At 41.1% G+C, this 17,958-nt stretch overlaps 1 long non-coding RNA gene across 2 annotated transcripts in view; it reads right to left on the bottom strand.

Annotated features, from left to right (window-relative positions):
- LOC138182916 (uncharacterized) overlaps positions 1-17,958 on the bottom strand; it is a 145,701-nt gene that overhangs the window by 80,187 nt on the left and 47,556 nt on the right. For both annotated transcript variants that reach the window (XR_011173933.1, XR_011173932.1), the window contains one exon: positions 11,400-11,459. This is a non-coding gene — a long non-coding RNA (uncharacterized LOC138182916). The remainder of the gene's footprint in view (positions 1-11,399; positions 11,460-17,958) is intronic.

Raw genomic sequence — 17,958 nt, 5'->3', positions numbered from 1 at the left:
ACAAGCTATTAAACAGGGTGGTTGATAGCTGGTGGTACAAGCGAAAAGGGGGTGATTCTACGCGAAAAAAGAAGTCGAAAATATAGAATAACAAATTTTTTTTTTTTAATTTTTCCATCGAGACAACGATCTACAGTGAGGTCCGTTATAACGAGACGCGATAAAGTGCACGCGTACCGAGCGAAAATTCAAAGTCGATTTTCTCGAAAACAAAGCCTCAAACGAAAAATTTTTATTCTATATTTTCGACTTCTTTTTTCGCCTAGAATCTCCCCCTTTCCGCTTGTACCACCAGTTACCAACCATCCTGTATATTATATTTGGCCCGATCATCGTACTACGGGCTATGCCCGTAGATGTAGGTTAAGGGGCTAACTATCGGTAGTTCTGATGTTAAATTCGGGTAATATTCCTATTTTTGCGTTGCTCAAATTGTTCAGAGGATTGCCATCCGTGTCGCTTTAATCTTCATATTCGTTCTTGGCGCTTCTGTATTTTGTAAAATAATTATAACGTGTCAACTATCTAGTGTGTATAATTTCTTTAATTTCTATTTACATACTTGTTTGTTGCAACGAAATAGTTGGTAGTAACGATCCTGTAATTGTTATGAGCGGTGTATTATTCATGATATTAATGAGCCGATAAATTGCAAGACAGATAAGATAGTAAGGTGACATGTAATTTGTAAAATTTACGCGTAAAACGTCGTTCGGTTTATTGCTTGTCGAGCTTGTACCCATTATGCAAACAAATTTATTAATTTATCGATAAGTTGTAGCTACGTGATGGCACACTAGACATTTCTAAATTTATTAAAGGCAAAACTAACAGGTAAGAATATTCCGTATCTGTTCAAGTGGGACGGTTGTAAAAAAAAAAAATTCGTAGGTGATGTAACTAGAAACGTGAAAAAAAAGTAGTGGAAAAATGTACACCGTGCGAGCTGCAAGCTAACTGGATGTTAACGCGTGAAACTTGCTCGAAATATAAGAGGTGAATCGGCGGTTTAATTTCCCGCGCCAGTTAGCCGGTAATTCCGCCTGCTAAAAAGTTGAAAATCAAAATTTAAGCCGACTATTTAAAACACGAGCCATGCTCTTAGCCACCAACGATATCGCCCAAGCTCGCAGTGGATCCGAGACAAAAATCAGCGAGGAGAGCAAGCAGTTTCGTATTCGGCGTGGAACGAACGAAATAAAAACCGATTTATCGGGAGCAGGCGTGCAATTAAAAAGCACTCGTAACTCGTTCGGCCTGCTGCGTTACTGTAATTTTCGCTTATCGATGGGCCGCGAATGCGTTTGAAAATAAACGAGAAAGAATCGCCGCGCAACGCTAAGTAAACAATCGCATGATTCCCAACGAAATTATCGTACAGTACACACGTTCACGCACTGGAATCGATGTTTCATTTGGTTCGACTGTTTGATAGCGCTGAAATTTAACGCTAGAACTACCAAACTCGTCGAAATGACGGATTTCGATACTTTTTTTTTTTTTTTTTTTTTGCAATTACTAAATGCATAGAGGTGTTTTTGGAAAAGTTAATGTTGATTTTTATTGAAATCGAAGTACCAGTGTATTATTGTCTTTAATTGTAATTTTATCTGTAAATATTTATATACATATGTATAAACATATGTAACCAGGTGATGTCAGTGTTAGGCAATACCTTAAAACAGCTTTGAAATTCATGCGCTTTGTTCACACACACACACACACACATACATTTGATACTCGCTACATAAACTGAAATTAAATTCATAAAGCGAAAGAATTGCACCCATTGCACCCTGAATACGTTTTATAGTATCGCTTACGTTAAAATTCTGCCATGAATCAAATGTACTTAAAATCCTAAGCTAGGATTTCTAAATATTATACGCACATACATTTCTTGAAATCCTCCGAGGTTCTATGAAACAACGCCAACAGAAACACCATATTTGTCTATGAAAAAACTAACACACTCGTGTGAAAAGTTTACATTGCGATTTATATTATGATACAATATTGCGCGTTTTATCTTCTACTGATTAATAACCGATAATAGACTACACTATTCGCAAGAAACAAAAGCTTTTCAAACTTTCGTGTTCTTAAGAAGATCGAATAAACACGATGCGTCAAAGTTTAACGATAAGCTTTAATAACAGGTTTCTCGATTTTTTTCACGGAACGCCGATTAAATTACTTCTTTCGTAATAGATGCGTCAACCCGCAACCTGCTCCGGGACAGCGTTTCCACGCTAAGAAACTATAAAAAGCTGCGTGCAGCTCGACTCGTATCCGGGTTTCCTGTGCTCGCGTAGCCGCCACAGGCTAGGAAGGCGGAAAATTATCCCTCGAAACTTCCCCACCGTTGCTTTTCTTCCCTCTTTTCTGCCAGCATCTAATTTTCTCTCTAAGCCATCCACCCACATAACATAAACTTTTTTGATCCCGGAACCAACTTCGTGACCATGTAACATGCGCGTACATGATCACAACGCTTAAAAATCTTACTGATTTTGGATCTCTTAGCGAGCCAGGTAAACGATAATAACAACGATAACTATCCTGAATTTTACAACATTCAGCTAACGTTCTATTACAGCGGTTCCTTTAACTCTTTGCCTATTATGTGCCGTGTAATTCTGATTAATCTGTCGATCGTTTGATGAGGCAATAGAGGCTGGTTGATTAACACTAGAACTACCACAAATTGACTGGTTTTACAATTTTATTTTAAACTTCTTACTTCATGTTATATTTTTTCCGCAATGATGTAATGACTTTCGCAACGATGACTAAAGGAATAATATAATAAATTTTATCTTGTTTTTTATGGATTCAAACTCAAAATAATTTTGTATCAAGGCTATTTAAAACGACTGGTACTTGTCAGAGTGTGAAAGGGTCCTGCAATCTGTTTATCGAACCCCAATTAACCAATTTCCTCGTTTTCTACAACTTGCCACACATTTTTTAAATTTCTGCCGCGTATCATTCGATATGATGATATCGGTTATCAGGAAAGCTCCGGTTCGATCGCTAGATCGCTAGATGCTAACGCTAGAAATAGCACAGCAATCAAAACGACTGGTTCTACAATTTTTATAAATGTGTCGACCCTCGTTTAGGTCGATCATGGTCCCAGATGGATTAATAATACGGATGGAAAAATGTACTACATTACGTATTAATGTAAGAAATTAATAAACCAATAAATATAAAAATATTCTATTATTACTAACAGTCATTTTGACTGGGTTTGATAGAAATAATACTGTTAAAAGGAAATTACATCATTTGAGGTTATTGGATAATTTAATAGTAAAATATGTAGATGCATAAATGTTATTTTATTGGAGAGTATTTCAGTATTTGGGAAAGCTAATTGGCCGATTCTACTTTTGCAAGTGTCTGAATTACATTATTCAGGTACATGATTAAGAGAACGGTTGTAATGGATCTTTTCTAATGAACTAACGTTCTGAAGGATACGTTGGAATGGTCAAACATGTATATAGATTATTATGAGAATCGTTGCATCTTCAAATGTTTTATTCATCAGGACACGCATCCTTAGTAATTGTAATCTAACGTTTAATTCTAGAGGAATAAACGTCTCGCTTCCATAAATTCATTTATCATCAAGAGATGACAGAGCTTGCAAAGTAAGTTTTTAAAGAACCATATTCGTAACACGACCTTCTTTCCTTTTTTCAATTTTAGAGTAGATCGATATTAACACCGATCACGTTTATCTTTCCAATCTCAGCCTATTCTCAGTCTGTTGCATCTTCATGGTAGACGCAACAAAGAAACCGCTCTTAATCCCCTTTACCTAAGAATCCCCAAGAACAATTCGACTGAGCGCATCTAGGAACATAAACTTCGCCTATCTTATCTCGCGAAACTCAACATTGCAACAAGCATCATCGACTCATTGAAACATCGAAACGTAGTTTCCTTCACCCTAAAGTGTGCGCGTAGCGAACAGGAACGCGGAATTCCGGCCGAGATTTTTCTTAACCGAAGAAGGGTCAGGAGGATGGAAAATTATCCCTGGAAAGTTGGCTGGAACCCACACCCTCTTCTATAATATTTCTCTCTTCCTCTGCAACGATCGTTCGTATCCAGCGTCGAACCTGTCCCGATTGCCTGCTTCCTTCTCGTTTTCGTCCCGGGCAACCCACCGCCGGAGAGAGGCCGGTTTCTCTCTTTCTCTCCGGACAGTCGGTCGGGTTCCATCGTTTTCGCGTGTGTACGTGGGCAAGGCGCTCGATATTTCAGGCCGTCGCCCACGAGAAACGCAGTTCCTGGGGGCGTGTTCCGCACTGGCATGGTCGACGCTGGCCGGCCGGCGTTACCTCGGTTCGTTTACACCGAACGTAGAAACGGAGAGCTGGCATAATTTCCGGCGGAGACGGTGGCGTGCGCAGCTAACGCCGTTTCATGCGTCCGCAACGATTCCACCGGCTCTCTCTCGTTGTACCTCGCCGCGCCTGTCCCTCGGTCTCGTCTTCTCCCTTTCTCTCTGATTTCCTCTCTATACAGGGTGTTTCAGAAAATTGCTGCAAAATTCCAAGTGCTATTCGTCGAAAGAAAGAAGAAGCCTTTGATAAACGTGGATTGGAATATCAGTAGTTGCAGATTTATAAGACGTTCTCGTAGGAGTGTGGCTTGCTGTATATTGTATTAGGTTGCCCGAAAAGTTTCTTTTCTTTCGTAAGATGATAATAGACGAAACGACAATTTCTGTTTTATATCATTTTATCGAGTTAGGTATGACCTATTTCCTTATATTTCTGTTATTATGTCTGTCCATAATTCAATAAACTAATATAATTGTGCGTTTATTATTTCCTTATAAAACGAAAGAAACTTCCCGGACAACCCAATACTCGCGAATTGCTAAGATATATTACCTACTTACAGATGTTATACGACAAGGAAACAACTATTGGTCATGCACGATTCTCCACGGTGACACGGCTAGCGATTCTTCGTTCGAATGCCACTTTTCGACAGCTCATGTCCGGATGTTTGTAAATTTCTTGCGCAACTCTGCTAGATGAAGGTTCACTGTGCTAGATTCTAACTTCCGGCGAAGATGGTACGGTGAGCGTAAAGAGGGATTCGTACAGCGGCCAATTTTGACGACAACTTTGTAGAAGTTTAAAACGCTTCAAACAATAAAAGACATGTACCTATCTTTAGAAACGTTCAGAATGAACTTCTTAAGAAAGAAAAAAGAAACATTATCTATCTATCATACGTGTATCGAGACACAGATGATCCGCAGCTTTAAGATTTCCTGCTGGTTCCTAAGAGCAGTTCGGCATAAAGTTTGACACCAATTTTCTCATACACCCTGTATATATGTACATATATCTCTCTCGTCTTTTGCTAGTCCGCCGGCAGCTTCCAACGCGCGACTCGCCTCGGGTCCAACGTCGCTGCTTGCTTTTAAGGTAACCTCGCGTAGTATTCGCGGCTCGCTGCTCCTTCCCAATTAACCCTTTGGTGACACTGGCGCACTCAGATTAACTCCGCTAGGAGCGTGCGTGTGTTCGTTTTTGTTGTTTCGTCACGTGTACGCGTACAACACGCTGAGAAACTTTTCGCTGCTATAGTGTGACGCATTGGGTGGATGTAGCGCAAGTGACATTGAATTACGTATCCTAAGAATACAGTGAGTTGTTGAATTTTCAGCAAGTTATAAGACACGAAAGAAATAATAATAAATTGTACACTTTAATCAATGAAGCTATAGTTAGTTGGCCTCATCGATGAGGCAGTCGAGCGATAGTAGGAATTTTTATGCGGTACGTATAGTACGTTGTATTTAAAGAAATTACGCGCGACACGGAGATAGATAATAAGAATAATAATATGCAAAGGAATAAAGTAGGATAACATAAGAGACGCAATTAATAAAATTCGCAAACCTTTTGCTTAAACGATCGTGACTCTTGCTTTCAAAATTCGGAGAAAAATATGTTCTTGATAATCCATCGTGAATTATCTCTAAACACGATATTTTCAACATTCTCATCTGTATCCTTTTAGTTAATTCATTTCTTCCTGGCGGCTACGTGAACGATGCTAATTTATGCAAATACGACAGCGTCTTTCAACGTTATTAAGAAACAGGAACAATTAGTAGCGATGGGATAAAAGAACGACTGAATTTGACGTTTGAGTACAGTTGGCGACTGAATTTGACGTCTGAGTGCAGTTGGCGAACACGTTGGATATTACGCAGAAATTCCTTAAATTTCGATTAGAGTTCACGCAGAGAACAGTTGGGGAACATATTGGAAATTACGTGAGAGCATAGCGGCAAGCTACTTAAAATTTCGACTAGAGCTCGAGGTCGCAGAGCAGACAAATACTCGCGTGAGTCACGATTTTCGGAGCTTCTCATCCTCGAACGTATCCGAAAAGACGAGCAAGTTACCGATTCGAGTCGCGTTTCGGTGGACGGTGACGCGCACGAAGCGCGAATTTTAAAATCGCTGCTCTTGAGCGGCCAGTGTAAGAGACACGGCTCGCGGAGAAACAAAGGGTAAAAAGTAATGGGATTTGCATTCGGATACGAAGTGAATCGTCGCGAGGTTGGAATAAAAGTGGTAGAAACAAGAGCTACGAAAAAGGAGCAAGAGAAAAAGGCTGTACGATATGCGCACTTCCACCAAAGTATTCAAACAATTGTAGATACTTTTTATGAATATATTATTCGTCATACGAAACATCCTGAAATTTCATTGATCGTGTAATGAGACTCGACTACAATAAACGCATTGGTCAAATCTGAAAGAAATTTGAAAATGTACGTAAAAGCCAGAAAATATTTAATGGAGTTATATAGTTCAGAGAGGTGATAAAGGTATTTAAAGAGTCAATTTTCACCGTATGCTTAGCATGGCTGTTCATGCTGTAAATAGGTGTATAATTTTTGTTACTAAATATACTTTTGCAATAGATATCTTGCCAATGAAATTCCAAAATGTTTTATACAACACATATAATATGGACATAAAAGTTTTCTGTACAGTAGCTGTTAAATATTTTCGTGAGAAAGTGTGGAGGGCCGATGAACTCTCATTAAACGCCAAGTTATTTCTCTCTCCTTGTTCTTTTACTCCGTTTCTTTCGTTCTCTTTTTATTAAATAAACCACCGTGAACGTATAATAACCGACTAAATGTGACCGATAAATCGAACGAGCAGAGAGAAAGAGCAGAAGAAATTTAAAGGAAATTGACAGCTTTAATGAAACGATCCAGGTACCCGATTTACTAATCGCGTCGGTATCGCGCAAACGAAGCTGATTCGTCCGTTAAAATATCGCTTGGTCGCATCGGTTTCTACGACGAAGATCATCTTATATTAATACGAAGCTAACAGAGCAGAGATATAAACCGATAAAATTTACTGTAACCATAAAATATTTTACGCCCCTCCAGTCGCTTAAGATCGTACTTAGCCCGAGTTATCTGCGCCATAAATTCGATCGCGGCATCGAGAGGGACGCAAAGTGAACGCGAAACACCAGGGAGAGAAAACCAACCTTTCCTCCCTTTTGGCCACTTATTTTCGAATAAAACGGTAAAAAGGAAACTTGTGGATGACGAACGTGGAAAGGCACGAGCGAACGTGATCGCGTAATATATGCAACGAAGCGTTCTCCCAGACGTCGTTTAATGTTAAGAAGTGTGTACTCGCTAGCAAACGTGTTCGCGACTAGTGTTCACGAACGATGCTTGCAAAATGTTTATAGCTAGAATATCTATGTATGGACATTGCAATACTTTCTACAATTGAAATATTGAAATGAACTGAATGTAGAAAGTGCAAGATAGTAGGACACAAGGAACGTACATAATATAATATCTATGTGCTTTTAATTTGGAAGTATGCGAACAGTAGCTTACTTTTGACAAGATGTATGTGAGAAGATTTCATTGAAAAATTAGATATAAATAGATGTAAATCAGTATTTCTTTGTAGTCGTCATAGTTACGTATAATAGAGTGTCATGAAAAGATTAAATTGATTTTCAAAAACTAATACGCAATAATAAACGATTCCTAATAGTCAAGTGTCACGTCCTGCACCTCGCACGATTCGTAGCGCGAAAGTAAAATTGGTAATTTCATTGAAATCGAGGTAATTTAAAACGTTTATTTGAAATCGTGTTTATAGTATTTGAAGTGAAAGGCAGTTTATCCAACTATGTTTTTATAACGATATTAAAACAGTTTAAAGCTTTAAACAAAGTCGGCAGTTTGAACAAACGTTGGGGATCTTCCCAAACATTTTCAAAAGAAAGACATAAAGAAAGATATAAATAAATGTAGCGACTCAAAGAAGTCAATAATTAATTACCCTTCGTCAACCGAATAATTACCATTGTCTATCGAAGAGTTAGTTACCATTTTGTCTATTGAAGAGTTGGTTAACATTTTGTCAACCGAATAATTACCATTTTGTCAACCGAAGAATTACCATTTTGTCAACCGAATAATTACCATTATTGTCAATCGAATAATTACCATTATTGTCAACCGAATAATTACCATTTTGTCAACCGAAGAATTACCATTTTGTCAACCGAATAATTACCATTTTGTCAACCGAAGAATTACCATTATTGTCAACCGAAGAATTACCATTTTGTCAATCGAATAATTACCATTATTGTCAACCGAATAATTATCATTTTGTCAACCGAAGAATTACCATTTTGTCAACCGAATAATTACCATTATTGTCAACCGAATAATTACCATTTTGTCAACCGAAGAATTACCATTTTGTCAACCGAATAATTAACATTATTGTCAACCGAAGAATTACCATTTTGTCAACCGAAGAATTTTATATCCGTCAGTCTGTCAATCAATTGTCAATATCGAAATAGAGTAAGATTTGAATAAATCATTACATATTGTTAATTTACTTTCGAACAACTTTGATCCTCTGCCGTGCCAATATTCCCGCACACAACAGGTTAGCCGAAAGTGGAACTTATTGCCAGTTGCATTAAACGTCAGTTAACGCTACCGAACGCGGCAACTAAATAGAACGTGACACAAGCTTTGTAGAACTATTTCGTTACTTGACAAGTTCCCTATTTGCAGATTCTTTTGCGTAGCTTTTGAGTCGCGAGTCCGATTAAGAAGGTTTCCTAAATTAGTAGAAAAACCGTTCTTACTTAACTTGCCAGTTAATGCAAGAAGCAGTGTAATGTTTAAGCAGTAATCATAGGTACATATAATACATAATGATACAGCAAATAGTCAAGAATATTACTGTTACGTTTTCTAACAGATAGTTTCAATTTATAGCCTGCTGATGCCATAAAAAGCTAGTAAATTCTATTTCTAATTATTAATTAATTCATCGTTCATTTGTACACATCAATCGGATCCAGCTGTTGTTACTATAAATTAATCAGAGTACCAAAGTAATTTGCGAATATCGGCGAGGAACACACCTTTAGAGAAAGACAGGAAGCGTCAATGCGGACTTACACTGGTAACAGAGAAAGATAGAAAGAAGGTGAAAGGGCGTAGGTGGAACGTTCGATCAGCGACGAGGAACCGGAGTCGTTGGAGAAACGAGGCGAGTGGACTCATTCCAGCGAGTTGGCGAACACGCTACCTCGTATTCCTGTATTTCCATGCGCAAGGTGCAGCATGAGCGTATATGCAGTAATCACGATGCACACGTAAGTACGTTTGTGCCGCCTAAGAAACAAAACTGTCCGTTGACGTCATCCGGTGACAAATTATACGACTCGCGGGAGTTCGACGTGCCCATGGAACGTAATGCCACGGCAACGAGTATATTCCAGTTTCATCGTCTTTCTGTTTTTTTCTTTCAACGATTTATTTATTTTCGAGAAAAAAAGAAACGCTGAGTTTTGCATATTTAATCTCTTATTACGTAAATACGAGATTGGGAAAATGCTTCCGATAAATAGCGTCTGATACAGTTTTATGAACATTTATAATACAAATATGTTACACGCATGTAGATAATAGGATTATATAGTAGAATGGAATAAGAAGAGGTATCTTTCTTTCATTTCTATTTCGACACAGTTTCTTCAAATCAAAAGAGTTTTAATAGAGGTTGAAGTAAAATTTAAACGTGAATTTCGCGTCGTTTAACGTCGCAACTTTTAACCCTTTCACTTTAAAGGACTCTGAAGGTATCATAGCGAAAGAATTAACACAAATATCTGCAGATAAAGTTAAAAATACATTTACTCCGAATCTTGTTCGGGAACGATCTTCGAAAATGCTTTCCAAGTTCCAACTGAAGAAACCAACATTTACAGAAAACGATGTTGACGAAATTGGAAAATCCTGTCATGGTAGTTGCACCGAGAAACGGAACTTTCCACTTTCGCTAATTGCCAGCAAAATATCCTCACGTTAATCTCGACCTAGACTCCCTCTCATCCCTTTGCTAGCACTGATACAAAATCCAAAAAGATCGTCGGTGCGTGAAACGACATCAATCGAGCTTTCTCGCACAGATAACGAGGCTGCACTAGCTAAAGGAGGGGAGTTGATGCGCGCGCGGTAGTTTACACACAAATATATCTACATACGTTTATACGCATATACACGCGTCCACGAACGATGAAGCGGTATTCATAGAAAGGGTTGCCGAGTGTCGAGCATATAACGTACAAATTATACGTGGCCACGGAACGGGTGATTTACACGCAACAAACGAAGCATGGAAAACCGTTATCGCGAGTTCACCGCCGCTAACGTGCTAAGTATCCATCGAGAAACATCTGATAAACTTAATCCGATCGTCTCGTGGCGGTCATTACCGCAAGGATAGCCAAATTTTAGGTTCGCCGGAATAGACTCAAAAACTGGTTGAAAATATTGAAGCTTTCGTAATAAGAGCCGATACACGGTTCGAGGGTTGAAATTTTCCATTTAATAAAATATAACAACGGTTACGGTCTAATCTCTGGAACCTCGGTGTTTATTTAGAAAATTGAGCTTCGTGTTTTATTTTAAATTACACTTTCCTGTGGTCTGACCCATTTTACCGTATACACGATAGGTACATATACCACGCGTGTATCTCAAAAGTGAACTCACACAAACTGAAACAAGCTTTGCAGGAAAAACGAAAAACTATTTGGATGTTTACAGAAAATGTTATTTACTAAATAAACAATATTAACAGAAGAAATAAATTCTAGTATAAACAATACCGTGACTACTATAAATTCCGAAGAATGGTCAAACAATGCTTTTGTAATTTTTCGATTGAAATCGCTTATCGACGATTTTCATATTCTTTTAACGCGGAAACTTTCGAAATATATGCGCGAATATAAAAAAAATTGAACGATTTTAAGTAACTCACCCTGTAGGCTGTCGACATTGTACCGGAACCTCTTAGGAACTTCCTTCGTCACTGCAACTCCTGCGGAATCAAACAGAAAGAAACGTGTCTTGAGTGTGCACCGGATAACGGCACGATAGTAAATCATAAAGTAGCGAGCGAAACGGGCTGGCAAAGGCGAGGAGAAGCAAACTAGACGCGCGCGCGTTACCCTTCGCTAAATCTACTTGTCAGTGTATTCTCGACCTGTGCATGTTCAAAACCCATCTTCTTCCATTTGACATTCGCCATTGTGTTCAACTAACGCCATCTAAAAATAGTTAAAATCAATTGTTCCTAAAAAGCTCTCTCTCTATATATATAGCAAAAACAACTATATTTTTTAGTACTTGAAAAAACAAAAATCTGATACCAGTCACAATTCCCGTTTCGGTAATTCTAATATTGTAACGTTGATATCAGAAAATGTACAAAAATATACTTATCATGGTGTTCACAAACGTAGCTAATATTAAAACAAGTAAAACTGAAACTTCCAATACAAGTTACCCAAATCCCCACTTTACCCTATGTTTCCCAGAAAGCTTCTCAATTATCGTTTAGGTTAGGTTTCGCTTCTCTATGCGCGTACTTATATCCTATACCATGCTGTGGGCATGCACGAAGGCACGCGTGTGTTACTCGCGCGCCTCGCCTTATTTATAGTTGCCGGTATGTCCCGTGGTTTTAAGGTCTTCGTAAAGTACCGTTCGGTTAGCGTTGTCTCGGTTTAGAGCGCGCTTTAAACGGCGACGCGATATTCCCTGTAATTACGAATGGTCCATGCGTGCACGCGAATGCGAGCGTACACACGCGGCTTAACCAAAAGCTATCAGGTATAAAGATTCGTTCGAGCATATATCTCGTTCACCGTGCTCAACACATTCGTACACACAGCAAGCACGTACGTCTCTATCTATATTGCAGATACGTTATACGAAACCGATGTCGAGTCGACGAACCGCCGATTTGCCGCATGCCCGACAGCGTTACTTTTGTATCGAACTACGCGACCGCGTAACGCGCCTACACACACGCGCGCAAATAATTACAACCTCCTAGAAGAGCCGAGCGCCATGGTGGAGGAGGAGGTGGGAGGATATGCAGGTGGAGATGGAGAGGAGGAGTAGCGAGAGGAGAAAGAGGACCAAACGAGCTACGGTTTCAAAAAGCATCCCACCGATAATACCCATATTCCCGGCCATCGAGACCCGCAGAGCTGTGCAAAATTCCAGACTCGCCGCGTTCTCCTTCCTTCTCACTCTCCGACTCCTCTCTCTTTCTCTCTCTTTCGTTGCCTGTTTCCCACTGCACCTCTTTTTCCATCGCTCCAGAGCTCCATCTTTCTCTGTTGCGCCGCAAGAAGAGCAGACCGCTACCGCTACTGGTTCCCGTGCTACGCGCGGCATCGCCGGGAGCGACGATAATATAAAGCTCGTCGTTCTAGCCGTCGCGTCGCGTCGCGGCGTGGCGCTACGCTGGCGGCGGCACTCGCAGATACATGCATACAGACGACCGACGAGCCAACGACGACGACGACGACGGCGATGGAGAGCAACGAGATGTACGAACGAGCACGTCGACCACGACGACGATGAGGAAGACAGATGCATGGAGGAGAGAAACTAAAACGAGCATGTGTATCCGGTATCCAGTGCGTGCGCCTCTGCTCGCGCTTTCATCCCGCGCGCAACAAGCATACTGCGGAGCGACGTGCACACGCACGTATGTACGATCGGACAAAAGATAATCGCGAAGAGCTGGCTGTCGGTCGCGTCGGCCGGCTCTGGGCGCCTATGCTGCTTGTAGACGTTGAACGAGCGAACCAACGACCGAACAGCGGTGACACGAACGAAGAGAGGTTGTGGCGAGTCGAAGGAGGACGACGCGAAAGGGTTAAGAGATGGAAAGCGATGAGAAGAGATCGAAAGAACGAAGAAGAGGCACGAGAGAACGCGGGAAAAAGATTACTTCTCCCCTGTACCTCTCTTTGTGTATACCTTTCTTCGCGTGACGCGAAGGAAGAAAACGCGTAAACGAAGGGAGCATAACCGGTAGAGAAAGGGTGACGGAGGAAAGGAAGAAAAAGAACCGCGGAGGGCAAGAAAAAGAGAGAACGGTGCAGCAGAGCCGAGTAATAGGGAGTGAGCCTCTGGTGTACGTGGGGTGAGTCGACGCGCGGGAACGAGCGGTTTCGTGGGTCGGTGGGTGGGTGGACCGGGAGAGAAGCGTAGCAGCGGACCGAGATAGAGCGTGGCAGGAACGGGGAAAAGAGAGAGGAGAAGGAGGAGGAGGAAATGGTAAAGGCTAGGTGGGATGAGGTTGGTTAGGCGGACGCGGGGCCAAGAGATGAGTGAGACGACTACGACGACGACGACGACGACGACGACGACGACGAACGCGCGTAGTAGAGCATAGGAGAGAAGCGTACCACCGGCGGATCAAGAGAGGAGAGGAGAGGGACGTCGGGGAGACACACGCTGTGCGAGAGGCGCTGGCTGAGTTTGTGAGCACGCGCTACTACTCTTCGAAGCTCGAGTTCTATCTGGCCGTGTCCCTCGTTCCTCTCTGTAGCTACGCTTCTTCTTTCTCACTCGTGCTTTTGCTCGCCTCTGTCGTCATCTCTCTTTCTTCTTCGTCCGCGATGCACATATATACACACGCTCTCTCGGTCCTCTTTCACTTATGCTCGTTCTCTCGATTCGCTCCGTTCGTCCTTCTCTCTTTGCCGTCTTTCTCGTTTACAATGCGCGCTCTCGTTCTCTCTAAGCTCTTCCTCTTCTCTCTTTTCCACGTTCGCACCGTCCGTCGCATCGCCGGGCTCGCTCGTGCTCTCCCTCTCTCTCTCTCTATCCCCCTCTGGATTCGTTCCTGACACTCCAACCAGCCGCCTTCCCTGCCCCCGTCGACTCTTCTTCCTCGCGACAGCCGCATCGGTTCTCGTTCTGCGTTCTCCTCTCCGTGTGTGTAGAACCGTGGATGTGTGTTCGGGTAGGAGCTCTCTTTCCCGCGTGCACGTTCCACGGCCCGGTTCCTCCTGCTCGACGTTTCCCTGGCCTCGTCTCTTCTCTCGTTTCATCTCGCTCTCTTTCTCTTTCTATCCATCGCGAGCCGCTCGTTTGTCATCTCTCTCGCAGCTTACTCGGTCGCTCTATCGCTGTGCGGGTCCTCCTCTAACCGATTCTCCGCTGGCTCGTTCCGTGTGTCCCGGCGTGTATGAGACACGAGAAAGGCTCAGAAGCGAGTTCACGTTCCATCGCAAAGCACTGGGTGGAATTGGTATATCGGGGGATGGAACGCGCACGGGGCTTAAGGGGAACGAGATATGGCCCGTAACGTACCGACACGTACAAGACGGACGTCGTTTGCGGACGAGATCTGAAGGCATTCCGGGTTGTTGCACCGGAAGAACGAGCCTGAAAGCCTCTGCTGCGTTCTCCCTCTCCTCTTCTTCCTCTTTACCTCTTCCCTGTATCTGCTGCCACGAAAGCAGTACCAAAAATTCCGATGTGCCGGATAAAAGAGCCTCGATAATTAATACGAGAAAATGATGGACGGCTGCGAGACTTGGCGAAATAGAGTATCCCAGACCCAGCGCTCCGTGAAAGACTTGCTAGGATAACGACGATACTAGAGACTAACGGAGATGGTGTACGAAATAGAGTTTAGAAGAAAGGCGACGTGTAAACAGGTAATGGTAAAATACGAGAGCTAATGGTCTGTCGAGCTACGAGCTGGATATCGATACGCGTTGTAACATCGGAGGTGATGTTAATTAGTATACACAGGAAAGACAGGAGCGCATGTACTATGAGAGACGGAAAGAAGACTGTGAGATGATACGGGGGTAAGAGGCGTATTTCATTCATAGGACTGCACAATTAGTATACGTAAGTATGTGACCATTTTGTCCAATAGCACACTGCGGTGAAACATAGTGCGAGGTTGAAGTGAATCTGGGCTACGATTATGGTAGATGCGTGTCTTGACGAAAGGAACATCTGGAGAACGAAATACCATCATATTCGTAGGAGCCTGTGTAACGAATTGTATGACGAATACGTCAAAACAATCAAATACGTCATGTATAATGCAAATACATAAATCTTACGAGTATATGCATCTCAATCTTTGGATGTTTCATTCATCAGAAGACACGCTAAGTGTACCCATAGTCTAATTCGTTACAACCAATCGGATTCACATTTGCCTCTAGCTCCGCATAGTAGCATTCACGTTATATCGAATGAAAAGAAGAATCAGTGGATGTTGGATAATTTAGATTAGGTCAAGTTAATTAGTATATAAAAACAGAGCTGTAAAATGGCGAAACGAAAACTTCGACTCTATAGTCGCGATGATTTCCATAAATAAACGGTAGCGATAAGACGACCATCGGAAAACGGAAGCAAGAGACCGCCAGAAGGGGATGCGATAAGGCATTTTATTCTTGATTTCCGTGGAATTACGCACAATGCACCTTGAAAATTGCAAAAAGAAAAAGATCAATCATATAATAATGACTGCGCAAATATCAATGAATCGGTGCTCGTGAAGCGGAAAAAGACAAACGAATGTGCAAATAAATAAACGATTAACATGAAGAGAAAATAAAAGCGGAGTCTAAGTTGAACAAACCTCGATGGTCTATGGAACGAATCGATTGTTACAATACCCAATTACGTACATATGTTACGATATATGTACATGTACATACATATTTATACACGATATATCGTTTCTGTCACGAATATGAAACTTATGAATGAATGCAATTGGAGTAGTACATGTGTAATCATAGTTACGCTACACGTGCGCACAGACACGTAGTCGTCGTGTATAATATCGGTCAAATCGCTTGTTGTTCAGTTAGAGCAATCAGGTTTTGCGCGCGTGCACAAACACACCGCGTAGATCACTTTCATGAGTGCATAATCGCCGCCCGCGTCCATCGATTTGTTTTCCGATCGTTAGCGCGGCATATTAATATATGATAATGCCATGCAATAAAGTAATCGCGAACTGGTATCGAAGAGCCATTAAAAAGCAGACAAACAGATGGGGAAAATCGCGCGAACATGACGAATTTCGTACAGGTGAGAAGTAATTGCTTCTGTAGCTTTGATCGTTCTCGCGGACACATTCTGGCAAACTCTTTACATGTAATTTCCTGTAATCCGTGGAAAACGGTTTTAGCGCAAAGGTGCCAGTCTTTCCACGCTACGAATGCTGTTACGATTTTTCGTAAATGAACGATTTTTCGTGTAATGGGCTACCTGAAAAATCGTCTGGACATTTCGCGTGTTTAAAGTGAATATGATTTTTGTTAGATTGTAGATTACACATCGAGGCTCTCAAGCTTTAAACTAATCAACTGTACATCTTTTGTACATTTCTTAATTACTTCATTCAGGAATAGCATTTGTATCCAATTCTTAAAAAAAAGAAAAGAAAATGAATGACTGATTTCGACAAGTTTACTCAAGAAAATGGTACAAATAACGATAAACATCACGGTACATTTTGAAAAATGATGTTACTGACGTCATCATCGTTTTCTACTTTTCTATTTATGGAGTTGATCAACGTAGCTATTGAGTGGAGCTAAACAACTCATATACTAACAATAAGAAGAGTATGTATCTATTTATATGCTACTTCGATCGACTCTGTTGCATTCTGCGAATCATTTTCGACCTAATCGTGTTTTCCTATTCCTAAATAAAATTTTAATAGATGAATTTCATTTTCCTTGAACATTAAAAGTCATTTTGCTTTGTCGGAACAGATATTATATTAAATACATAAAAATTTGAAGACCGTAGCAGAGTTGATACATTTACTCCGACGAGAAAAGCATATCCACTTCGACCAAAAGAAATAGATATTCTACAGGGTGGTTGATAACTGGTGGTACAAGGGGGTGATTCTACTACGAAAAAAAAGAAGTCGAAAATATAGAATAAAAATCCTTTTTTTCTTTTTTAAATTTTTCCATCGAGACAACGATCTACAGTGAGATCCGTTATAACGAGACGTGATAAAGTGCACACGTACCGAGCCAAAATTCAAAGTCGATTTTCTCGAAAACAAAGCCTCAAACGAAAAATTTTTATTCTATATTTTCGACTTCTTTTTTCGCGTAGAATCAACCCCTTTCCGCTTGTACCACCAGTTACCAATCACCCTGTATATTATGATTCAACGGTCCAATGATTTTAATTTTTATATTACGTAATGCAAGCGATCTTTGATCCTCTTCTGTCTCGGTCCTCTCTTTAGCCATCGACTCTGCACCGTCAAAGTATCGTCGGCTTTTAATGTTAACACCCATTGATTTGCTCCAGTAACATGGAAATAAAACGTGCAACAATGTCGCGGCGATAAAGAATTTGTAACCCGAGAAATCCACCCCCGGCGGTCGCGATATATTACATCCCCGCGGACGAAGAGCGGAAAAGAAATATCACGTAATTTATTTTTATCGTGCGTCGCGTCTACCGTTTCGCCACCGAGTCTGTATATATCAAAAGATTGCCTG

Source organism: Bombus flavifrons, chromosome 8 (assembly GCF_040668555.2).
Source record: "Bombus flavifrons isolate JBK064 chromosome 8, iyBomFlav1_principal, whole genome shotgun sequence".
Classification (NCBI taxonomy): domain Eukaryota; kingdom Metazoa; phylum Arthropoda; class Insecta; order Hymenoptera; family Apidae; genus Bombus; species Bombus flavifrons.
This window is presented reverse-complemented; position numbering and strand designations above follow the sequence as displayed.